This window comes from Nicotiana tabacum, chromosome 19 (genome assembly GCF_000715075.1).
Source record: "Nicotiana tabacum cultivar K326 chromosome 19, ASM71507v2, whole genome shotgun sequence".
Classification (NCBI taxonomy): Eukaryota; Viridiplantae; Streptophyta; class Magnoliopsida; order Solanales; family Solanaceae; genus Nicotiana; species Nicotiana tabacum.
The window spans coordinates 8,961,840-8,981,872 of NC_134098.1; positions in this window are offsets into that span (position 1 = coordinate 8,961,840).

The following is a 20,033-nucleotide window of genomic DNA, read 5'->3' on the forward strand; positions in this document are numbered from 1 at the left end:
GGTTTTTCAAAATATTTTATGTTTTAATTTTTTTTATGAAATCGACCAACTTTGGTCGATTTTTTAATTAAAATAAATAAAAATTAATATTAAAAAAACCGACCAAAATTGGTCGGTTAATTCGGCCAGTTATTTTAAAAATTCGACCAACTTTGGTCGGTAATTTTATTTTTTAATAAAACCGACCAACTTTAGTCGTTTATTTTCGTGCGAAAATACAATTAAAGAGTATAAATCAAATAAAAGGCAGTCTTAAAACAAAATACATCAATGGTCTAGTGGCAGAATAGTATCCTGTCACTGTGCAGACCCCGATTCGATTCCCAGATGGTGAATCTTTTGATTACATAATTAAAATACTGACCAACTTTGGTCGGGTTTTTACAATATTTGTTTTTTTGAATTTAATTGACCAACTAAAGTCGGTCGGTAATTTCCGACCAACTTTGGTCGGTATGCCTTTCCGACTTCTGAAATACCGTCCATACATAAATGGTCGCGTTTTGGACGGTTATTGGCCATTACCGACCAAAGTTGATCGATTTTTATCGGATTTCTAGTAGTGGAGGTGGGAGCCAGTTCAGTACTTGGAGAAATTATCGATGGGTGATGCAGCTCGCCCTTGGTTAGCAAAGATCTTGGCAGCCCCAGAACCACCACCACCATAGATCACAGTGGGGGTTCCCATTGCACGAGCTACCCTCAACTTTGAAGCAAAGGGGTGGCAAACATTTGTATGAAGCCGTATGGACCAGAGCCAAAATGAGAACAATCTTCCGATACCCCGGGCAGTCTTGGTGGCATCTATCATGGCCGGGTACCTAATCAATATGGGTGACATCATGTCGGCTAACATGTCAGTAGTTGTCAGAAAGGGTGAGAGCTCCTACCCTCCCAACACCCTTAGGAGTATCTCACAAATGCGGGGGTGGAGCCGAGGAGCTTTGTTCAGGCTAAGAATCCCTTCTCCTGGTATTCTTTGAAGGACCTGGGGAACCCGAAGCTCAAGGCTAAGTCAACTGCTACCGTAGGCCAGTCTGATGAGCCATCGGTGGTGGTTGCAGATTCAACTACTATGCCTTCTACAACTTCAATGCCTCCCACAACAACCGGTCTTTCCACCGAGATAGCTGATATGCCACCACCTCCATCTTCTATACCATCAACTTAAGTATCGGTGCCTTTCTCCTCCACATATCCGCTCACTGCACTGCGAGTCTCCTAGACATTGACGAGACTCAACAACTGGATACAGACAGCTACTGCAAAGCTGTCATCTAGTGTTGTTGGAGAACAGTCTTCTATCCCAACAGCACCACAGGTTCCTCCGTCAGTAGAGGAAACATTAAAGAAGATCTTGGACAATCAGAAGACCATAATTGATACATTGGTGGCACATGAGGGAGCTATTGAGGAGTTGGGTAAATAGATGAAGAAGATGAGGAAATCACAGGCCTCAAGAAAATCAGTGGACAAGTTGAGAAAAGAGGTGACCAAGATAGCAGCAACTGGTGATCTTCCATTTGACTTACTGATGGAGACAGATCCATCAGTACCAGCAGACCCAACAACACCATCAGCACCAGTAGCACCAGCTAGCCAGTTTGATGAGCCAAACCTTGTTGTCCACACTGCTGAGGAGGTGTTACAGATGTTCACCAACCCTGTTACTCCCCGAGCAGAGGATGATGAGATTTAGTTGGAGGAGGCTGAGGGTGGTGATGCTGCTATGCACACTGAGACCACATAGGGAGTTCTCTTTACTCTCTACCTTTCCTTATTTTGATTTTTGTTAAGCATTGAGGACAATGCCTTTTCTTATTCAGGGAGGGTGGTCTATTTTGATTAATTTGATATGATATTGGCCTGTAATAACTATAATACTCTCTTTTTATCTTTATTTTCTTTTTAGTTATGTATATATTCCTCCCTCTCTATTGATGTATATATTATCTTTCCCATTCTTGGATTGTATATTCATTGTTGCTTTCAGTAATTACTTCATAGCTTCTTTGTTTTATCTCTTAGTAGTTTAGCTTCTTATTTACTTTAATAGCTTCTTTTGATTTGGTAGCTTTTTTTTTTTTATGTTTAAGTGATCAATAAACCTTTGGTTTTCTTGATGCCACGGTTCTTTCTAAAGGCGATTTTTATGTGAACCGGGTGGCTCTTCCCAACGATGGATGGCGTGACAACCTTCTTAAGGGAATGAGTTCGTTTTTGATATTTAGGTAAAAACAAGTAGTAATAATGAATAAAAGGGTCAAGCATGCTTCACTTTGTATCAACACGCTTAACCACACGCTTATGGTTAAAAATAAGTTCTTGAAAAGAAATGGCTCTAGTTAGTGACTTTGTGACTCTTGTGTTGACTTAGGCAATCATCGAGTGATTTAGTTGAACCATTAGTGATTTGAAATCTTGAATATGGTTGTTGTGGGACCTCAACTCTATCTTCTTTAACAATCCAGCTGTGTGAGAGGTGAGATATTTTGTTACAAGTCTAAGTACCCGTGTGAATAGTCTAGAACTTGCCCCGAATTTGCTTCTAGGCGAAATTCGAAGTTTTGCTTGGCTTGAGAAGTGATTGTAGGCTCTCCTTGACCTGTTTTGAAATTTTCCATGGCCCACCAATGATGTTGTCCATAGTCAACCCTTTTAAGCCTAAAGTCTTTCTCATTTGATAACCATGTTACAAGCCTTTACCCATTTTGTAATGACCATCTCTTGGCACCCGAGCTTTCCTTAATACTCATGAGAAGCAAATTGGCAAAAATATAAGTTTGGGGGAGAGACGAGAAGTTTGAAAGTGGTATCAAGGTACAAAAAGAGAAAAGAAATGAAGAAAAGGAAAGGCAAAGAAAAAGAAATAAAGAACAAAAGAAAAACACTAAAAGAAAGTGAATAAATTGAAGAGTTGAAGGGATTCAAAGAAAAGCAAAAGTGCAAAGCATGGAGAAAACAAAGAAGGAGAAAATGAACACCATGACCAAGAAAGAGTGCCTAAGGAAAAATAAAATGACTCAAAGAGTCGGCAAAGCATGAGCCAAAAAGAGAAAATGGAGTGGTTAAGGAAAGATGAAGCCGTTCTATTCCAACATTTTCAACCTTAGTCCAAAAGCCTTCATTAAATACCAGAAAAGCCCTACGTGATTTCAAGCCGCGTGAGCTTACATTAGTGGTGATTTACATGAGGGGAAAGTATATGGTACTTAGAGACGTAATTGTGACATTCTTTTGAGAGTGATGATCGAACGTTTCACAAATCATTGAATTGAGTGCTACATTCTTAAGTAAAATGAGCTAACGGAGAGTAGAGGGTGAGGAGTTTGGGATCCACATTAACCTACATGAAAGAGTGAACTTGCTTGATGAGTAAAGTCAACTCTTGATGCTCAAGTGTCACATTAGAGCTATTTGTGCTTTAACCTTCAAAATATTACCTTGTTGATAATTCATGAGTGTGTGGGTAATTTTTGGTCCCAATTGATGTGTGTTTGATTAACCATAGATTAACTGAAATATTTCTTGTCTTGTGGAAGTGGGAATTACCTTATTTGCTTGAGGACAAGTAAAATCTTAAGTTTGGGGGAGTTGATAAGTGGGGATTTTAACTACTTATTTGCGTCCTTTGACTTTCGTTTTAGTTCAAAAATGTTTAAAGGTATTCCAGAAAACAGATGAAATATGCTTACTTGCAGGAGTATTGGAAAATGAGCCAAAGTGATAAAATTCAACTCAAGAAAGAGTGTTTTTAACAAGGACAAAACTCAAGCAAAAAGGCTAAAGTGCAGACCGCTGAATTTTGTCTACGGTCGCAGATCATGAAGAAGTTTTGATAAAGCTGCAATGCAAAGTGCAGACCACACAATAATTGTGCGGCCACAGAAGTCAAGGTTCAGAGAATTGGAAATGTGAGACCATCAAGAATTGCGGACCGCACTATAATTGTGCGGCTGTAGAAATCAAATGTGCGGTCCGCAGAACTCAAGAAGTGCGGTCGTAGTTCAGAATTGTGCGGCCGCAGAAATCACTCTTGTCAAGAGCTGCAACAAAGTGCAGACCACACACAGAATTGTGCGGCCTCAGAACCTCCAAAAGGGCAATTTTGTCCGAAAATTTTAGTTGTGTATAAGTAGTCTTTTTTGGCGAAATTAGGTTAAGTCTTGAACACCTAAAAGTTTGTAGCCGTTTTCTTTACTGTTTTAGGAAACTTTATCATATCTTGTTGATTTTACATTGGATTTTCATCTCGGTATCATTTAATATGAGTTTAATCATCTTTACGTTTTTATTTTCTTCATCACCCACTATGAGTAGCTAAATTTATAGCTAGGGTTGTGACCCAAGTCGCTTCTTGAGAAAGAGAGACCAAGTCTAGAAAAACTTGGCTAACAAGTAATTGGGATGAACTCAAGATAGTGATAGTCCCAATTAAAGGGTTGAATATAGAGATAATAAAACCTGACTTAAGTATCTATCAACTGTTTTGTGCATTACCCATTTGGACTTGAGAAAGCCAAATTGGGCAAAACCACTCTCTTACCGAGAGGTATTAAGTGTGTAATTGTGTGTTGATTGCTATAATACACCCCGGCCAACGAAAATAGCACTAAAGCCCATAACCCGTTAGGCAAACACCTAGGTGGAAGTCGGGGCCCTAGATCTTTTACATACTTGGAAAACAACAACAAAAATATCATTCCTTAGTTTCGTATTTTACCTTTGCAAACCGTAGCATAATTTAGAAGTAGACTCAAAACAAAGACTGTGGAAGTGCATCTTAGACACTTTACGCGCTTAGTCCGAATATATACCTAATCCCGTCTACGCTCCCTGTGGATTTGATACCGACTCCCAGTTGGGTAATTATTATTGCAATTGACTGCTTCATAACCCCAATCAGAGGTGTGATTTGGGCGAGGTCAATAGTCAGGTCTGGCACCTGTCCTTCTTCATCTACCAAGTGCAATGCCCTTTTTGGTAACCGTTTCTTGATGATGTAGGGTCCTTGATAGTTCGGGGTAAACTTTTCTTTAGCTTCTACTTGGTATGGCAGGATGCATTTCAAAATGAGCTGGCCTACATCAAAGTTCCTTGGGCGCACTTTCTTGTTATAAGCGCGTGCCATTCTTTGCTGGTACAATTGGCCAAAACACACTGCTGCTAGCCGTTTTTCATCAATCAATATTAGTTTTTCTAATTGTGTCTTGACCCACTTAGTGTCTTCAATCTCTGATTCCACAATGATTGAGAGAGAGAGAATTTTAACCTCAATCGATATTACTACTTCAGTTCCATATACCAACACATAATGAGTTTCACCCACATATGTGCGAGCAGTCCTGCGGTATCCCAAAAGAGCAAAAGGCAACGTTTCATGCCATTGCATGGATCCTTGGATCATCTTCCTAAGAATCTTATTGATATTCTTGTTTGTCGCTTCAACGTCTCTATTGGCTTTTGGCTGGTAAGGGGTAGAATGGCGATGAAAATTTTAAATTGCTTGCGTACCTCCTTCATCAGATGACTATTCAGATTGGTTGCATTGTTAGTGATAATGGTCTTTGGGATACCAAAACGACAGATGATGTTGGAATGAACAAAGTCTACCACTGCTTTCTTGGTGACTTCTTTGAAAGTAACTGCCTCCACCTACTTGGTGAAGTAATCTATGGCGACCAAAATAAATCTATGCACATTTGAAGCTTTTGGCTTGATTGGTCCAATAACATCCCTTTCTCATGCAACGAAAGGCCAAAGGGAGGAGACATGGGGTGCAATTCCGACGGAAGCGAGTGAATTAGGTTGCCATGAATCTGGCATTGGTGACACTTGTGAACAAAACTGAAGCAATCTCGCTCCATAGTAAGCCAATAATAACCTATCCGTAGAATCTTCTTTGCCAAATTATATCTATTCATCTGAGGTCCACATACCCCAAATGCACTTCACTCATGATCCGCTCAGCTTCTGTGGTGTCTATACATCTCAACAAGTTCAAATCTAGGGTCCTTTGTACAGGATTTCCCCATTCAGGAAGAAATCACTAGCGAGCTGCCATATAGTTTTTTTTTATCTCCCATTGGCATGCTCCGGATACTCCCGCGTTTTCAAGAATCATTTTATGGCATGATACCATGGTTCACCATCTAGTTCTACCTCAAATGTATCGCAGTAACCGTGTTGATTACGGACTTGGATTTCTAATGGATTAATATTAGTATTGCCTGGATAAGGGAGCATCGAATCTATGGTATCCAAGGCATCGGTTAGCTCGTTGTGAAACCTGAGAATGTACCTATGCTCGATGGACTTGAATATTTTGCTTAGGTCTTGCATACATTGTCTGTATGGAATAAGATTGATGTCACGTGTCTCCCATTTACTTGGGCTTGCCGGATAAGAAACTTAGAATCTTCCATAACCAATAGTTCATGCACATCCAGATCGAGGATAATTTTTGGACCCATGATACAAGCCTCGTATTCTACCATATTATTGGTACATAAGAATCGTAGTCATGCCATTGTAGGGTAATGTTGTCGAATAGGTGAGATGAGGATTTCCCCGATCCCAACTCCTTTGATATTGGCAGCCCCATCAAAATACTTTTTCCATACATGGCAGTTGTTCGAAACTACTTCCTCTATTGAGTTGACCTCTTCGTCTGGGAAGTATGTGCTCAGTGGCTCATAATCATCATCTATTGGATTCTTTGTCAAATGATCTGCCAAAGCCTGTGATTTCATTACAGTGCAAGTGGCTTAGACGATATTAAATTCTGTGAGCAGAATTTGCCATTTTGTGAGCCATCCAGTGGGCATTGGTTTTTGGAAGATGTACTTCACAGTATCCATTCTGGATATGAGGTAAGTAATGTACGCCAAAAGATAATGCCTCAACTTATGAGCAACCCAAGTGAAGGCACAACATGTCCTTTCTAAAAAGGTATATTTAACCCCATAATTGGTGAACTTCTTCCTCAAATAATATATTGCCTGTTCCTTTTTGCATGTTGCATCATGTTGTCCCAGAACGCATCCAAAGGAATTATCTATCACCGATAGATATAAAAATAAAGGCCTACCAGATTCATGTGGGACCAATATAAGGGGGTTTTGGTAGATAATATTTGATCTTGTTAAAAGCTTTTTGGCAATCGTCCGTCCACTTGATAGCAACATCCCTATTCAACAACTTAAAGATCGGTGGTTGTGAGTTGAGCAATGAACCTAGTGATGTAGTTCAATATCCCGAGAAAACTCATGACTTCGGTTTTGTTCTTCGGGGGTGGTAGATCTTGAATGTACTTTATCTTAGATGGATCCAATTCGCTGCCTCTCTGGCTGACTATAAAATCGAGGAGCTTCCCAGACAGAACCCCAAATGCACACTTGGCTAGATTGAGCTTAAGATCATACTTTCGCAGTCGTTCGAAGAACTGTTTCAAATCACGCACATGATCATCTTGTGTCTTTGACTTTATGATGACATCATCGACATATACTTCAATCTCTTTGTGCATCATGTCGTGAAAAATGGTGTCATGGCCCTCATGTAAGTTGCCCATGAATTCTTTAAAACCGAATGGCATGACCCTGTAACAATACGTACCCCATGGAGTGGTGAAATCGGTCTTTTTTGCATCATCCTCATCCATTAGAATCTGGGGGTATCCGGCATAACTATCCACAAAAGATTGTATCTCATGATTTGTGCAATTATCTACAAGGATATGGATGTTTTCTAATGGAAAGGTATCCTTTGGACTCGCTTTGTTCAAGTCTCTGTAGTCAACACAGACTCTAGTTTTTCCATCTTCTTCGGCACAGACACAACATTTGCCACCCAGGTAGTGTATCAGACGACTCTAACCATATTAGCGCTTAATTGCTTCATAATTTCCTCTTTGATTTTATAACTCATGTCCGTTTTAATTTTTTTTTGCTTTTGTTGGACTGGTGGAAAGTTAGGATACGTGAGAAGCTTATGAACCACTAAATCAACTCTTAAAACCCGTCATATCATCATAAGACCAAGCAAACACATCTTTGTATTCAAATAAAATTTGAATCAAGGCATCTCTGGGTTTTGTTTTCAATGTGAGTGCTTATCTTTGTTTCTCTGATTTCTTCATGACTTCCAAAGTTAATTGGCTCAGTTTCATCGAGGTTGGGTTTAGGCTAGTTTTCAAATTGTTCCCACTCCTTTTTTGTTTCCTCAACAACCTCATTTTCATCACATTCAAACTTTTGATGCATTATTTCTAAATTAGACATCTTTTTAAGACCTAGGCGTGAATTCCGCATGCATGTCATGTTATTAAAGTCGAGATTAACAAAACTGAAATGGAAACAAAATGACAGGAATTAGAAAAAGGAAAAGATACAAAACTTAATACGAAACTGAACTGCATTTTATTGAATTTGAAAGCATAGAAGGATTAACATAAAAAAAAATAATCATACTGAGATATTTGGATTACAACCCTGAAAATAACACAAATACAAAAACGGAGCTGCAAAAGCAAATTACCTTTGTGGGGAGAGGAGTTACTTCCAGTTGTTGAGCATGGTGTCTAGGCTAATTAGTTGTATATCGGCACGACTAGTGCCTTCACTAGCTTGGATCATATTCACTTAAGAAAACATCTTGATGAGGCCATGGCAAATTTCATCAATGTTTTCCTGCGCCGAGGAATTTTGACCCTTTGGAGTCGTGGCCTGACAGAAGTGTAGAAAATGTGAGGGATCGGTTTCTGCAAGACCCAATCATGTTTTTTGCAGTGCTTGGCCTTGTCTTCATCTGTCTATGTTGGCCTGAAGCCTAAGCCAAAAGTACCCTTGTTACTAAAGTCAAAATTAATTGCAATGATGCCCTCAAGCCTTTTCCTGGCTCATAACCTTGTCTCAGCATTAGTGCAGCCACCATTACAAATGTGGCAGAATGATGAAGATGCAGAATGTGCTTTCCTTCCTCAACATGGTCCACGACAACCACTTCGAAAGCCTACTAGAAATTGGACTCGTACCCTTCCTTGGCCTCAATACACGAAATCAACGGGTCGTTATAGATGGATGACTCGTCTTCTCCGTGAATAATAATTTATTGCCTATCATGTTCAAACTTGAGCATCTAATGCAAGGTGGATGGCACAACTCGAGCCATATGAATCCATGGCCTTCCAAAAAGAAAGTTATAAGAAGTTTTCATGTCTACTACTTGGAAGACAATTTCAAAATCAACCGGCCCAATATTCATGGTGAGGTTGATCTCCCCCATGGTATCTCTCGCTGAGCCATCAAAAGCCCGGATGCGGACATTGTTGGGTTAGATTCTGTCTGTATTGATCTTCATGCTTTGTAAGGTAAGAAAGGGCATACATCTACACTCGAGCCTCCATCAACCATGACTCGTTTTACGTAGTGCCCCTCACATTCTGATAGTAAGGTGCAAAGCTCTATTGCGCCAGACTTCCTCCTCGGGGAATTCATTATCAGTAAAGAAGATTTTGTTTACCTCAAAAGATCTGTTGGCCATCTTCTCTAACTAATTCACTGTGCTCTTCTCTAAGGTTATGCCTTGTTCAGGATCTTGATTAGTACACGGGTATTCTTTTTTGAATGTATCAGCAAAGATAGTAGAGAGATTTGATCTAGAGTTTTTCTCAACTAATCAATGATTGAGTAATCCTGAACTTTCATCTTTTTCAAAAACTCTTTCGCCTCTTCTTTAGTGACTGGTTTCTTTATTGGCATTTGGCCTTCTCTGATTTTCTTGGCCTTCCTCAACTCTACTGGAGAGTAACACCTCCCTGATTGAGTCAAACCTCCAGTTTCCCCCACTACTTCTATGATTTCCTTGCCTTTATAGGTCACCACAGTTTTGTTGTAGCTTCAAGGAATGGTTTTTGTGTTTTTCACACAGGGTTGCACGACGGGTTTGATTATGATCGACTATATTATACCTTTTATACTACCTTGATTTTGCCTCATGACGGGGTGGCCTCCCAGGACATACAACCTTGGGGCTTGGGACAGTAGAGCGAACTTCCAAACTCGAGAATTTTGGAAAAAATAAAGTTTCCTTCTCTGAGATCTGGGCACCTTTCACAATCAATGACACATCTCGTCTTGGACTTAATTCTAGTCATGTTCCTTCTTGAATCATTCCCACTATCATTTTTGCTCGACCAACCGATTTATGATCTCAGTCAATCATTCCCACAAAATGAACATCATTGTGTGCTGGCAACGGGTTGTTTGTAACATTAGGAGGGTCCTCATCATTTGTTACCACAATCAACTTTTCAGCAATGAGTCTTTCTATGGCCCTTTTCAGAGTCCAACAGTCAGCAGTTCTTTGCCCCGGAGCACTTGAATGATATTTACATATAGCATTTTCTTGAAATCCATTTGAATTGAGATGCATATAGTGGGGAGCGATGGGTCCAATCACGCCCATTTGCTTTAACTTCTGGAATAGACTAGAGTTTGATTCAACCACTAGAGTGAATGTTTCAACTGGCCTCTGCTTTCGACCATAATCTTGCCTTGCACGACATTGTAGGGTACCCGATATTTTGCTGCTGAGGTCGGGGGATCCTAGGAGTTGGTGCCCGTACCTGTTGATTGGGAGGTCGAGCATAAGACTGGGCATTAAACACTTGTAGAGTATTGAGGAATTGGCGGGGGATAATAATGTTGAGGGTAGCTGGACTGCCCTTGCTGAACTTGTATATAAGGGTGTGTTGCCCCTCTTTGAACTTCCCTGAATCCCAAAGGCATCATGGACCCTTCATCTTTCTTCTTTCTATTTTCCAAACTTTCCGACCCATTTTGGATTGCTTAGGTGGTGGCTTTGAGAGCAGCTTGACTTACAATTCTGCTAGTCTTGAGGCCATTTTCGACTATCTCCCCTATCTTGATCACTTCTGCAAAAGATCTACCTATTGCGGACATCATATTTTGGAAGTAATCAGGATCTTGAGCCTACAGAAAAACAGTGATCAACTCGTGGTTATCTATGGGTGGATTAACTCTAGCAGCTTGCTCCCTCCACTTGAGAGCATACTCCCTAAAGCTTTCAGTCAGCATTTTCTTCATATTGGACTGGGAATTGCGATCTGGCGCAATATCAATGTTGTGCGGAAATTGTTTGACTAAGGCCTAGGTCATGTCGTCCCAAATATGCTATTGAGATATATCTTGGTCAATGAACCATTCAGAAGCTACCCCCACCAGACTCTCAACAAAATAAGCTATCGGCAATTCTTCTTTACCTCGTGCACCCCTCAGCTGGTTGCAGTACCTTTTCAAGTGGGTGATATAGTCGCCGTATCCATCATATATCCAAATTTCGGGGTCTTGAACCCTGGTGGAAAATGTATGTGAGGGAACATGCATAGATCACTGAATAAAATACTTTTGTGACCACCTAGTCCTTATATGTTCTGCTCGGGACTTTTTATTTTTCTGGCCATCTCATCTGGCTCACCCGTCTTGGCAGGCTTTTCAGTTTCCACTAGTGACTCGTGCTGAAGAGTCTGATTATATGGCGTCGAGACCCTAAAAGCCATATTTGGAGAGTAGTATTTCTCATCATAAGCATGAGATGGTTGCTTATTGTTTGGCCTCGTCAAAGGAGGTGGTGGCAGGATTGTATATGCCGGGGCGTCAAACACGACAAGGGGGGTGTTCCTGACCGGTGCGCCTGGGGGTCGCACATTAGAGGTACCGGGGGTAGCAAGGAACTTGTAATTTGGCACATACCCTGGTGGTAGAATGTGATCGCTCGTTGCATGGAGCGGTGATTGAGTAACCAGGGGTACGGTAGAAGTTCCCTTTGAGGGACCCTGAGGCGGAGGCTGACGGGAGACCCAAGCCTAATACAAACTACAAGAAAAGACGCTTTTAGCGCCAATAATTATGCACTTTAGCGGCAATAATAATTGCCGCAAAAATATTTACCGGCAATTAATTATTTGCAGTTGTATCCAGCGTCGCTAAAGGCTTTAGCGGCAATTACATGAAGTGTTGGTAAAGGTCCCAACTCTTGCCGCTAAAGGTCTAAATTATAATGGCCTTTATTTAGTGGCAATAACTATGGCCACTAATACTGTCGTGAATCATCCTTTTATATTATTTTATTGGCTTTTGATATGGCCGACAAATTTCATTTTCTATTGCCGCTATAGTAAAGAGTGTTTAACAGCCATTGTATTTGGCATTAAAACTATGCCCATATTTGAATTTTTCTGGCATTTAAATACGTTAAGAAACACTGTGCATGATATCATTTAAAGTGATATCAACATCATCAATAAACTTTTTAGTTATAATAATATTTGCATCTAAATAATAACATAAATTCCTAATAAAATATACTCATGTTCATTCAATAAAGCATAATATGTTTAACTAAAACGATTGTAACAAAACTACTAATCCATAATTTTAGTGTCAATATATAAAACAAAAATACAGAATTTAAATCCAAAAGTTATTGACATTTTGAGGTTACTAACTAATGTCATCAAATATCCATAATACAAAATAGTAGTTAGTCTATTACATTTCTCTAACTCTTGATCATAATGAAGTTGTAACGATTCGACCAATCATTTTGCTTTCTAGAATCCCGTTCCCCTAAATAAGACTTCCCGTATGTGCTTTTACTGTTTTATGACTAGCGGGGATGGTTAGTTTGAGATTTGGAAGGGTTCTGGTTGAAATCGGAACAATTGATTTCTTAAGTTGGCCTAAAAAGGCTAAGTTTGACTTTCGTCAACATTTTGAGTAAACGGCCTCAGAATTGGGATTTGACGGTTCCGATAGGTTCATATGATGATTTCGGACATGGGAATATGCTCGGTTTGGGTTTTGGATGACCCAGGAGCGTTTCAGCACCTAATATCAAAAGTTGGTTCTTGAAGAATTTTTAAGTTCTTTAAATTTGGTTTGGAGCGGGTTTTGGTGTTATTGAGGTCCAGATGGAATTTCGAGATCAGGAATAGTTCCATAATATTATTTAAGACTTGCACGCAAAATTTGGTGTCAACCCGAGTAGTCTAAGTACGTTTTGGCGCATTTTGAGTGAATAGAAGAACTTGAAGTTCATAAGTTTAATTCAATTGGGTTTTGGCTGCGATTCTTAGTTTTAATGTTGTTTCGGGCATTCCGAGAGTTCGAGCAAGTCCGCTTTATGATTCCAGACTTGTAGGTATGTTCAGGCGAGGCCCGAGGTCCCCGAGTGTCGATCAAACGAGACTTGGACTAAGTTAGAAGTTGGGAGTAGCTGCTGAAGCTCCAGTTATGTCATAATCGCACATGTGTTTGGCCAGCCACAAGTGTTAGCCATGAGCCGCAGAAGCGAAAGTGCGAAGGAAGCCCAACCACCATAGGTGCGGAAGAATTTACGCACCCGCGAGACCGCAGGTGCGAGAACTGTGGTCGCAAGAGCGGAAGGGCTCGCAGAAGCGGCTCCTTGTGTCCGCAGGTGCTGAGCCCGGCTAGGCAAGAAAAAGGCGCACCTGCGAAGGTCTTGCTGCATGTGCGGGACCACAGATGCGGCCAATGCACCGCAGGTGTGAAAGTCGCTGGGCAGTGAGGGTTCATTTGAGAGCTTCCATTTGTATCATATTTTCTTCCATTCTTGGGCAATTTGAGAGCTTTTAAGGAGGGGATTTCGACCTAGCTTTATGAGATAATTAATTTCTACTCAATGTGAGTTCAACACATAGATTATGGGTAGATTTTAACATGAAAATTGGTAGAAACGATGGGTTTAGATGAAAAACCTAGGGTTTAATAACAATGGGATTCTACCACGAAAATGGTTATGGAACTTAGTAAAAATCATATATTTATGTTCCTAAGGTTATGGGTAACAACTTTCTTCGAACATTTCTAGAATCCGGGCACGTGGGCCCGGAGGTGAATTTTAAGAATTTTGCATTTTAGGTTGAGTAATCAATTTAATAGTGGGGATATGAACTTTTGAGCATAGATTGATTAATTTATATAATGTTTGACTAGTTTCGAGTCATGTGGCACCAAATTTGGAGATTTGAGCATGTTCTTGAATCGGGAAGTGGGCTTTGAGACGAGGTAAGTCTCCTTTCTAACCTTGTAAGAGGTAAATCTTCCCATAGACGAATTAACTAATATATGTGACTATTTGTGGAGGGCTACGTACGTACGAAGTGGTGAGAGTATGTGCGTAGCTACTATTCATGCTAAGGTCCGGGTAGTCTAGGACCCCTATCATGCTATACTTGAAATAATTGCTCCTTTACTTGTCAATTAGATTGCTTAAATCGTAATTCCATAAATTGTAAAAGAATTACAAAAGAATACGTCTTCACTCATTTGAGGTTATGAATAGGACACTTGACTGTTATTGAAAAATTTGTGTTTCTTTAAGTGCTTCCTATTGTAGAGCAGGCAGAGCGCCTCGGCAAGTTAAATAGATGCATCTATGGTTCACGTTGTTCGACCCTCGACAGTACACATTTAAATACTATGATGTTGGTTTGGTCTGTACGACCTCGACATTATTTGCACATGTTAACTCTTGAGAATAATGATTGTGAAAAGGATATTTATCATCTCTTGTTGTTGTGTTTAGTATAATTGTCGTAATCCATGCTTAGCTATGATTTGACTTATTATCCTTAGCCTTAGTAAGTGTCAAGTCGACTCCTCGTCACTACTTCTTCGAGGTTAGACTGGATATTTACTGGGTACATATATTGTTTTATGTACTCACGCTACACTTCTGCACTTAACTGTGCATGATCTGAGGCAGGTGCTTCTGGATACGCATCTGGCGCACATTCTTGATCTAGGTTCGACCTTCTGGGCCGTTCAGCAACATGCTGAAGTCTCTCTATTATTTTGTTTCTGTCTATTCATTTTCGGATAGTAGGATAGATATCTTTTGTATATTCTACTAAGTTGCCCATATACTTGTGACACTAGATCTTGGCATGTATCAGTAGACTTGTGATTTTTTTTGGTTCTATTCTTATGGTTATAAACATTTCTACTTGCTTCACTCATTAATTTAAATCGGTCTCTCGTTAAAAATTTTAAATTAGGAAAAACACTACATGGGAAATTTGTTAAAACGAGAATATCATTAAGTTATTCATTGTTGGCTTATCTAGCAACGATGCTGGACGCCATTACGGCCTGATAAGGAATTGGGTCGTGACAGAAGCCTTTCACATGTTAAATCTCTTAACATCATAGCATATGACCTGAAATAATAAAATAAAGTGAGTAAAATATCGTTCATCAAAGTTAAAGCAAACATAGAAAACGAACAAAGATAGTAGGCAAGAAAACTAGAGTTTTAGTTTTACAGCAAGCAAATGTATACCCTTTGAAAACACCTAATAATGTATTGAAATCTCTTGCTTGTTTCCAACCTTGCTTTTGAAGAACAAAGTTCCAAAAATTTATCAAATGGATTATTATCAGGACAACGACACTTCAAAATCAAAGAACATTGTATCATTTAATAAAATAAGGAACCAAGCATGCGACCGTGACTAGTTTATCTCTCTAGAGATGTGTTTAGTCCCAGTAGCAAATTTGAGCCTTGATATTTATTAATTAAAGCCAAGGATTTAGCTGCAGATATTTTAGGGAGAAGCGTTCGAATGAGGCAAATAATTAAGTGTCATAAAACAAATAGAAGTCAAACATTGCTCAATCATATCGTGATTCATTCATCATGCAGTTTGGTTTCATATGCTCAATGGCGGGGTCCTGATCTACGTTGTAATACCTCTGAGACTACGTACTATGTGCTGCAAATAATATATTTGAATTTATTCCCTAAGTTAATTATGCATTTATACATTTCTATTATCCGAGGGAAAACCACAAATACATACTTAAATGATGACTTCAACAGATTTTATGGAGAAATGAAGATCATTCACCATGGCAAAATGAGTTTAGATTAAAATATGTCATTATATAGATTTATGGACATCCAAATACTTGATCTTATGAAGTCTGAAAGACCACCATCTATGGCCTTTGATGGTGTAACGACCCAACCGATCGTTTTGAGTATTATAACTCTGTTCTCCCATTTACTGCTCAATTTATGCTTTATAATTATTTTATGACTTATCGGGTTAGTTGGTTCGGGGCCGGAAGGAATTCGAATGAAATGAGACACTTAGTCTCATAATTGAAATTTACGTTAGAAAAGGTGACCGGATGTGGACCTATGTGTAAAAGACCTTGGATTTGAATTTTGATAATTCCAACAGCTCCGTATGGTGATTTTGAACTTAGGAGCGTGTCCGACAAATTATTTGGAGGTCCGTAGTGGAATTAGGCTTGAAATGCCGAAAGTTTAATTTTTGGGAAGTTTGACCGGGGGATTGACTTTTTGATATCAGGGTCGGAATCCGATTCTGAAAATTGAAATACCTCTGTTATATCATTTATGACTTGTGTACAAAATTTGAGGTCAATCGGACGTGATTTGATAGGTTCTGGCGTCGTTTGTAGAAATTGGAAGTTTCAAAATTCATTAGGCTTGAATCTATGTGTAATTCATGTTTTTAGTGATGTTGGATGTGATTTGAAGACTCGACTAAGTTCGTATGATGTTTTAGGACTTGTTGGTATAGGTCCTGGGGGCCTCGGGTAAGTTTTAGATGGTTAACGAATCAAATTCGGACTTTGAAGAAAAATCTGAAGTTTCTGCCCTCTGATGCAATTGCACCTGCGGAAATTCCATCGCAGGTGTGAGCTCGCAGAAGCGATCCTGGCAAGCGCAAATGCGAAAATGGACTGTGGGCCAGTGGTCGTAGGTGTAAGGGAAATTTCGCACCTGCGTGAGCGCAGATGCGGAAGGACGCGCGCAGAAGCGGCTTGCTCAGAAGCGCACACAGGCGCAAAGGCGGGTAAAGGTGCAGATGCGGTAATTTTTCCGCACATGCGGTTGGCGCAGAAGCGGCCAAGTTGCCGCAGGTGCGAAAACCCCTGGGCAGTACAAAAACAGAGGAGTTCCGAGCTTTTGCCATTTTTGGGCATTTCAAGCTCGGGTTGGGCGATTTTGAGCAAGGTTTTCACGGAAAAACTTGAGGTAAGTCCCGTGTGATAATTTCTACTCCATAATATTGAATTATCATCGAATAATCCGACTAGATTACATGTTTTTGAGGTGTAAATCGGGGGTTTGAACTTGAGGATTTGAAAATAAGATTTGAAGATTTGGAGGTCGAGTTGATGTCGGATTTTTGTAAAATTAGTATGGGTAGACTCGTGGTGGAATGGACTTTCAGATTTTGTAACTTTTGTCGGCTTTCAAGATGTGGGCCCCACAGGCGATTTATGAGTGTAATTTTGGATTTTTATGGAAAATTAGCATTTTCTTATGGAATTAATTCAAATAAATTTTATTGACTGAAACGAATTATTTGTGACTAGATTCGAGGCATCCTGAGGCCGATTTACGAGGCAAAGGCATAGCAGAGTGAAGACTTTCACGCTTTGAGGTAAGTAACAGTTTTAAATCTCGTCTTGAGGGTATGAAACCCCGAATTTTTGTGTCATGTGATTATTTTGGAGGTGACGCACGTGCTAGGTGACATGCGCGTGGGCGTGCACCGAGGGGATTGTGACTTGGTCTATCCCGTGGAAACTGTAAAGCTGGATAACTTGACTTGGTCTGTCCCGTGGAAACTGTAAAGCTGGATAACTTGTTGATAGTTATGTGCTCTCTATGTGTTGTGAAAATTTGACTATAAGTCATGCTAGAAACCATGCTTAGGCTATATGTTGGGACCCATAAAGGTCGTGTACATGTTGAATTATCTGCTTAAATTGTTGTTTTGTACTCAGTCACAGTTTACTTGATTATTTTATCTCAGTCTCTATTGTTCATTATTGATGTATCATATCATTGTTGTTTGGGCTGATTTTATGATTGTTGAGAGTCCGAGAGACTGGAGAGCTTTATGACTGAGTGAGGCCGAGGACCTGATTGTGAGATATTATACTATAGCACGTGAGTTGGCCATACAACACGTGAGCTGTCCGTGCAGATCCTTATATTATACTATAGCACGTGAGTTGGCCGTGCGGATCCAGATATTTATATTATGGCACGTGCGATGTCCATGCAGTATGTGAGTTGTCCGCGCAGATTATAGCGCTTAGGCTGTAGGAGCACCTCCGGAGTCTATACACCCCAGTGAGCGCGGATACCCATTGAGTATGAGTGTTGAGGGCTGGGAGCCCAGTGAGTGATTGTTGTCTTGAGAAGCTGTACTTGTTTTTCATTGGTTGATGTACTTAGTTGCTATCTGTTATTGTGGTGAAATTTTTGAAAGATTCTATATCCGGATTATATGAACTTGAATTGTATAAAATTGATTTAACTTAAACTGCCAGGATTTGAAAGCATGTCTCTTCTTTGCTGGAATTACTGATAATGAACTATAAGTGTATAGCACGCCACTATCTTCAGTTTCTTATTTATTATTGTTACTTGCTGAGTTGGTTGTACTCATACTACACCCTACACTTCGTGTGCAGATTCAGGTATTTTCGGACATAGCGGGTGTTGATTTTTCCGACAACTGATTTTCCGGAGATTCTGAGGTAGCTGCCGTATTTTGCAGACTTTGCCTCTCCTTCCCTATCTCCTTATTTACTGTACTTGGTCCCAGATTATTATGGACCGTATTTGTTTTCCAGACTTGTATTCACATTAGATGCTCATGTACTTACTAACACCAGGTTTTGGGGAGTGTTCATATCAGTATTTGTGGGATTTTATATTGTATTTAAATATTAAAGAAATTATGGTTTATTGATATTATCGGCTTGCCTAGTATCGAGATAGGCGCCATCACGATGAGTGAGTTTTTGGGTCGTGACAAGTTGGTATTAGAGCCTAGGTTACATAGGTCTCACGATTCATAAGCAGGTTTAGTAGAGTCTTGCGGATCAGTACAGAGACCTCTGTACTTATCTTCGAGAGGTTGCAGAACCCTTAGGAAAATTTCACTTTATTGTATTCTGTCGTGCGAATTTGTTGATTTCGAAAACTAAATTTTTATTATTCTATTCTCTCACAGATGGTGAGGACACGTACTACCGGATCGAATGGTCAGCCACTAGTGCCACCAGTTAGGGCCGCGAGAGGCTGGGGCCGTGGTAGAGGTTCGGGTCGAGGTAGAGGTCGAGGTGTAGCTCGTACCACAATTGGACCAGCACTTGTAGTACCACCAGTTACTCCAGCTCAAGCACCAGCTGTGCCCATTGAGATTCTAGGTCTTCAGGAGACTTTGACCCAGATATTGGCAGCTCATACTGGTGTTGCTCAGGTGGTTTCGGCTCAGGCCGCACCCGCCACTTCTCAGACCGGGGGAGGTACTCATACCCTTGTTGCCCTTATTCCAGACCAAGTAGTACATGGACTTCAAATACCGGTGGCACTACCAGCCTAGCCGGCTACAGCTGCTCAGGCCCCGGTAGTTCCTGTTATGACAAATGATGAGCAGAGGAGACTTGAGAGATTTGAGAGGCTTCGACCTCCACTATTTAGTGGTACTGAATCAGAGGATGCTCAGGGTTTTCTGGATAGGTGTCAATGGATGCTTCAGACAGCGGGTAATCTGGAGACCAGTGGGGTCTCATTCATTACTTTTCAGTTTTGTGGGACTGCACTCAGAGGGTGGGAGACTTACGAGAGGCATAGGACTGTTGGTGCAACACCCCTTACTTGGCAGCAGTTCTCCGTGGTCTTTTTGGAGAAGTTCATATCTCAGTCCAGCAGAGAGGAGCTGCGCAGGTAGTTTGAGCAGCTTCGCCAGGGTGATATATCTGTGACGCAGTGCGAGATGAGATTTAAAGAGTTGGCTCGTCACGCAGTCTGGATGGTTCCCACCGATAGGGAGAGGATTAAGAGGTTCATTGATGGCCTTACATATCAGCTGCGGTTACTTATGACTAGGGAGAGAGTATTTGGTGCTACTTTTGATGAGGTAATGG